General features: G+C 34.7%; 2 protein-coding genes across 2 annotated transcripts in view; both read right to left on the reverse strand.

Moving 5' to 3' along the window:
* LOC105542012 (NKG2-D type II integral membrane protein) overlaps positions 1-6,383 on the reverse strand; it is a 65,467-nt gene that overhangs the window by 43,396 nt on the left and 15,688 nt on the right. The window lies entirely within an intron of this gene.
* LOC105542011 (NKG2-F type II integral membrane protein-like) overlaps positions 1-6,383 on the reverse strand; it is a 14,492-nt gene that overhangs the window by 3,061 nt on the left and 5,048 nt on the right. The gene's annotated exons all lie outside the window — the stretch shown is intronic.

Here is a 6,383-nt window from a genome sequence, read left to right on the forward strand (position 1 = left end):
ATATTTGATCAATCCCTTGATGATTCAGAGAAGGATTTTGAAGGTTTAATTCTACTTGGAATATTTCCTGTTCGGTTCCTGAAATGGAGCTTTTATTGCCTTTAGGTTTCCTTTGCTGCCTCTTTGGATCCTGGGCCAGACTCACTTCTGAGAAGGTTCCTCTTTGTTTATTCATCTCTGCAGCCGTGTGATGTCAGGGACTGTGCTCTATGATAACTGTACTTAAGAAGCTATAAACGGTGTATATTTTGATAGGATCCCTGGTATAGGCAATTTGCATATGTTGGAGCTGAGCAGTAATGTTTACTTTGCTGTTAACCAATGTAAAATTCTGGTACTAATTTCCTAAAGCTTTAAGCAAAAATCACATGATACAATTGGTATTTTTTTAGAGATATTCTGTATTTGACATAATATTACTAGTGGAAACAATAAAAACATTAAACCTGTGAGAAATAGGAAGTTCATGAAAAAAATTTGTATTAAATTAAGTTTAAATTCTTCAAAAATATTTAGCACCAATAGAATGCATACGTTAACAATTAAAATCCTGTATTTAGAAATACAAATACACTATTTGTTATGATAGTTTTAAGATTCCCTGATGGTTAAGCATATTGTGCCATAAGATAAAATAGTTCTGTTAGCATATAGAGTAACTTCTTATACTAAAAATTCATTTTTAAAAGGACATGAGGTATTGTCAAATGATTTTTTTTCTAAATTAGGAAATTGGAAAATTCATTAAGATTTTAAAAATATATCTTATATCTTGTAAAACAGTACATTACTCTATGCATAAAGTAAATACTATTGAAAACAAAATGCATTTTTAAATTGCCTCTTTTGCACAAGAAATTGGTAATTGATTTAAGGACTTAAATTGGAAAACTTAAAATGATGAATAAACGTGTGGGCCATCTGTGGAAGAACAGTGTCCAATCAAACTTTCAGAAAGCTCCTATGGTTGTAGAAGTCAGTGAAGGTCGCTTTGGTTGTATAAGTAATTGTAATACTTCAGATAATGTAATTTAATAATCTAGTCAATGAGCTCTGTAGTCAGTGAGACTACAGTTAATTCTAGCTTTGCAAGTTATAATGGGTGACCTTTACTAAATTACTGCGTGTCTACTAACCTAGTTTACTAATCTACATTGGGAAAAATAATTTATAAAGTATACTGCATGCAAAACTAAACACACAACCTGGCACATGTTAGCACTGAATATGTAATATATATTTTGCCTATTATTAACACAATTGCCGTTTTATTATTTCTGATTGGCATTAGAGTGTGTAAAATAACTCATTAATTAGGCATCTCATGTCAGTGTGGTGCATCTGTTTTGCAAGGTTCGGTTCAATTGTTTCAGGTGTTCCAGTTGTTTATAATTCAGGTCAGATTTGCATTTTATGGAAATGATTTCATCCTTGCTTTTATAAAAAATTAAAACTACTTTCATTAAATCCACGTATGAGATTGAGAATTAATGTTTGACATTCACAATTTGAGGTATCCATTTTAAAAAAAATTTTTAGAGGTTGCTCTAAATGTAATATACAATGAAGCCAGTAAGGATTACAAAATCCAAAATGAATTGTTCATTGTCATGATGGTTATGGGTTTCACTCTGAATTACATTGATTGGCAAACCTATTATTATGTGTGCATCTACTTGAGTGATTCTCCACAGGCAATAACTCTAAGAAATTCTCAAACGTATTTTATATTTTGGCTCGTTTTTCACCTTGAATTATTCACATGAAGAGAGTTCTACCTTGATTTTACTCTATATAAACTTTATCTCAGGTGCATCACAGTCAGTATTTACAATCTTCTACTAAATGAGATGAGCAAGTAGAGAAACAGGGAGAGTAGCAACACATACCTTCTGTCACCAGAAAGTTAGGCACCCTTCAGTGGAGAGGTCAGGTTACCTCCTAAAGACACAAACCTTATCTGTGATCTTCACAGACTGCCCTTTGACGGGTCAGAGTGAGGCAAGAGTGGAAAAAGTAGATCCCTCGCCAATGTGTCACTTCAGATTTGAACAGGAAATTCTCACCCTAGGGCTATTTTGAATCAGTTTATCTCATCACACACTTTAGAATATAGGAGACTTTGGGTGGCTAGTGTGTCATTTAGTTTGTCCATTTTCAAGTGCCTCTTAGAAATTATTTTTATAGTCGACAGGATGGGCGGAGAGCAGAGATTTGACCCATGGAGTTGATTGTTTCCTTCTCAGTCACAAACACCAAAATCTTGTAACTTTTTTAAAGTATCATAGATGTTTACTTTCTACCTTTAGACAAGCTGCCTAAAAGTTGGCATTATATACTTCTTTATCATACACCTCTATCACTGTTATCATACTAAAAAATTTAAATAATCTTATCAATCGGAATTTAATGTTTTCAGAAAATGCTACATTTTCAACTTTACTGTAACTGACATGAATTTTCAAACTTCTTCATTTCTTTGCCGTAGTTCTTAAAATTCCCTCATTCATTTTTCTTCTTTATGTAAGTTAACCAGATTCCTCTGATTAAAATAAATGTCTCTTGAAAGAATAAAATATTAAACAATACTGAACTATATCTCTATGCCAGAGACTGACTGATATAATAAAAAACTACCTACAATATTGTTCACCGATTCCTTCTCTAATCATGACTTATTGTCTCCATTTTAATAGAAATATTTGTTGTAAATGATTAAAGCTTAAGTTAAACTAAGTAGGGAGGTAAAAGCAGTTTTTAAGATATCACCTACTTAAAAATGGGGAGGACAGAAAACAGAGATTTTTTAAAACATAAGTAAAATGATACATGAGTTCCGGGGCGTGGTAGCTCATGTCAGTAATCCCAGCATCCAGAATCACTTGAGCTCAGGAGTTTGAGGTCAGCATGATACACAGGATGAAACCCCATCTCTTCAAAAAAAAAAAAAAAAAAAATTAGCCGAGGATGCTGGTGTTTGCTTGTAGTCCCAGCTGCACTGGAGGCTGAGACTGGAGATCGCTTGAGCCCTGGAGGTCAAGGCTGTAGTGAACAGAGTTAGTGTCACTGCACTGCAGCCTGGCTGACAGAGCCAGACCTTGTCTCAAAAATAAGTAAACAAAAATAAAAAAAAATGGTATACGAATATCAGGAAAAAAACTACAAATTATCTAGTCGTATTAAATAAAATCTTTTTGTCATTTATTTTCTATCAAAAAAAGGGTGAATGTTTATGCATAATTCTATTGCCCAGGCTGGAGTACAGTGGTGCCATCTCAGCTCACTGCAACCTCCACCTCCTGGGCTCAAGTGATTCTCCTGCCTCAGCCTCCCGAGTAGCTGGGATTACAGGTGTGCACTAGCATGCCTAGCTAATTTTTTGTATTTTTAGTAGATGGGGATTCACCGTGTTAGCCAGGATGGTCTCAATCTCCTGACCTCGTTATTCATCTGCCTTGGCCTTCCAAAGTGCTGGAATTACAGGCATGAGCCACTGTGCCCTGCCATTCTCTAAAATCTAAAAAGTTGAAATTTAAATCCATATTTATTTCTTTGCACTGAGAATTATTATTTGCCCTTCCATCAGAATGGCTAATGTTGGTAGGTGTATATGTTTTTCTGTAAAATATATTGTAATATATTTTCACAAAATAAATTAACAATGTTATATGCATATATGTTTGTGTTTATATTGTATCTATTTCTATTACAAGTAAATTTTTTATATGTACATTTTATTACATTTTCATTAACTAGGTTTCCTCTGTTAATCATATTATGGAAGTAAAACAGTAAAATCATTCACTAAAGATGCCACATAACGTATCATTCACTAATGTTTTCTATTTAAGTTTGAAATACTGATGTCTACTACTGCTACAAACATCCACTTGGAGTTTGCCATTAAATAGTGTTATACTGTTATTGTTGGCTTAATGACAGGGATACTTCTGAGGAATGTGTCTGTAGGCAATTTCATCCCTGAGTCAACATCATAGAGTGTATTGACATAAACCTAGATGGTACAGCTACTACACACCTATGTTATATGGAATAGCAAACCTGTACAACATGTTACTGTAGTGAATAACGTAAGCAATAAACAGAATGATAATTTTTGTTTATCCAATCATATATAAGCATAAAAAACAGTAAAACATGGTTTTAAAAAAAGGGGAAAAAATGGCAAAAAATGGCATGCTTTTATAGAGCACTGACTATGAATGAAGCCTGCGGAAATGGCATTTTCCCTGGGTGAGTCAGTGAGTAAGTAGCATGTGAAAGTCACGGTCTAGGATATTACAGCACGCTACTGCAGGATTCATAAACTCTACACTAGGGTACACTATAGTTATGCAGCACTTTTTTCTTTAGCTAATAATAAATTAACTTTAGTTTACTGCAACTTTGCTGGTTTCTAAATTTTTCAATTTTTGAAAACTTTCTGCCTCTTTTTAAATATCCTTTATTTAAAAACAGAAATTGCACAGCCTTAAAAACTATTTTCTTTATATTCTTATTCTACAAGCTTTTTTCTATTTTTCATTTTAATTTTTCTTTTTAACCTTCTAAAAAAACTAACACAAACACACGCATTAGCCTAAGCCTACACAGTGTCATCCAGATCAATATCACTGTCATCCCCTCCACATCTTGTCCCACTGGGAGGTTCAGGGGCAATAACACATGTGCAGCCGTCCTCTCCTGTGGTAACAAGGCCTTCTTCTGGAATTCCTCCTGCAGGACCTGCCCAAGGTTGATTTTCAGGTAACTGATTTTGCAGAAGTAAAAGGAGTACACTCTAAAATAATAATTAAAAGTACACTACGTTAAATACATAAACCAGTAACACTGTTTATGTATTATCATTATCAAATGTTATGTAGTATATGTAATTGTGTGTGCTATACTTTATTCCACTGGCAGCATGGTAATTTGTTTACATCAGCATCACCGCAGACATGTGAATAATACACCGTACTGCAACGATTGCTATGACATCACTAAGTCATAGGAATTTTTCAGCTCCGTAATAATCTAATGGGACCACTATCTATGTGCAGTCTGTCATTGACCAAAACATTTTGTGCCATGTGACAGTATATCATGTTCTTTGTTAATCGAAATACAGGTTTCTACTATTTGAGCATTTAATGTGAATGAAATTTATGCTTATACAAAGGCACAATAAATATATAAAAAGAAAACAAAAATTATACAAGATAACTGGAGTAATTAGAATTTACTGTATATGATGTGTATATATATATATGCTTATATGACCTAAATACACACACACACAGAGAACTTACAATGATTAATATTAGGTGTCAATTGGATTGGATGGAAGGATGCCTAGATAGCTGCTAAAGTGTTGTTTCTGGCTGTATCTGTGACGGTGTTGGCAGGCAGAGGGGATTGATATTTGAGTCAGTGGACTGGGCGTAGACGACCCATCCTCAATGTGGGTGGGCACCATCCAATGGCTGCCAGAGCCAGTAGAACAAAGCAGCTAGAAGAAGGTGGGGTAAGCTGCCTTGCTGAGTGCTCGACTTTGATTTTTCTCCCGTGCTGGATGCTTCCTTCCAACCCTCCTGCCCTTGGACATCAGACTCCAAGTTCTTCAGCCTTTGGACTCTTGTAATTACACCCGTGGTTTTACAGGGGCTCCTGGGACTTCGGCCACAGACTGAAGGCTGCACTTTTGGCTTCTCTGACTTTAAGGCTTTTAACTCAGACTGAGCCACTACTGGCTTCGTTCTTCCCCAGCTTGCAGATGGCCTATTGTGGGACTTTGCCTTGTGATTGTGTGAGCCAATTCTCCCTAATAAACCCCCTTTCATATATACACGTATCCTCTTAGTTCTGTCACTCAGGAGAACCCTAACGCCGAACGTACATATGTATTACTGTGACTATTGCAAATAATGGCAATATCTGGTTTCCTATGGGTTATGGGTAAGTTGGAATTCAATAAGAACTGAAAATGTACTTTTAATGTAACATGAAATAATTTTCAATGAATTTAAGAAATTAGAGTGAATTAGTTAGTAATGAAAATAAAATTTAAATATCTTCAATAGATTAAACACAGATTCCCAATGAACACTTGGATATTCAAAAAGAAGACTTAAAGGAATTACGTGGATATACCTAATTGGATATTGAATAGTGTATTAATCACAAAGTTTCCAACACTGAAATAAATATTTATATTAGAATTTGGGGAGCAGATACAGGCTAATTGGTAAACAAAATAGAGAGTAATCTTACTTTGTTTGTACTGGTATAATAAAATATCACAAACCAAGCAATGTATTAACCATACAGATATATTACTCACAGTTCAGAGAGCAGGGAGGCCCAAGATCAAAGTGCCAGCA

The sequence above is a fragment of the Mandrillus leucophaeus genome, unplaced genomic scaffold, assembly GCF_000951045.1.
Source record: "Mandrillus leucophaeus isolate KB7577 unplaced genomic scaffold, Mleu.le_1.0 Scaffold249, whole genome shotgun sequence".
Taxonomy (NCBI): domain Eukaryota; kingdom Metazoa; phylum Chordata; class Mammalia; order Primates; family Cercopithecidae; genus Mandrillus; species Mandrillus leucophaeus.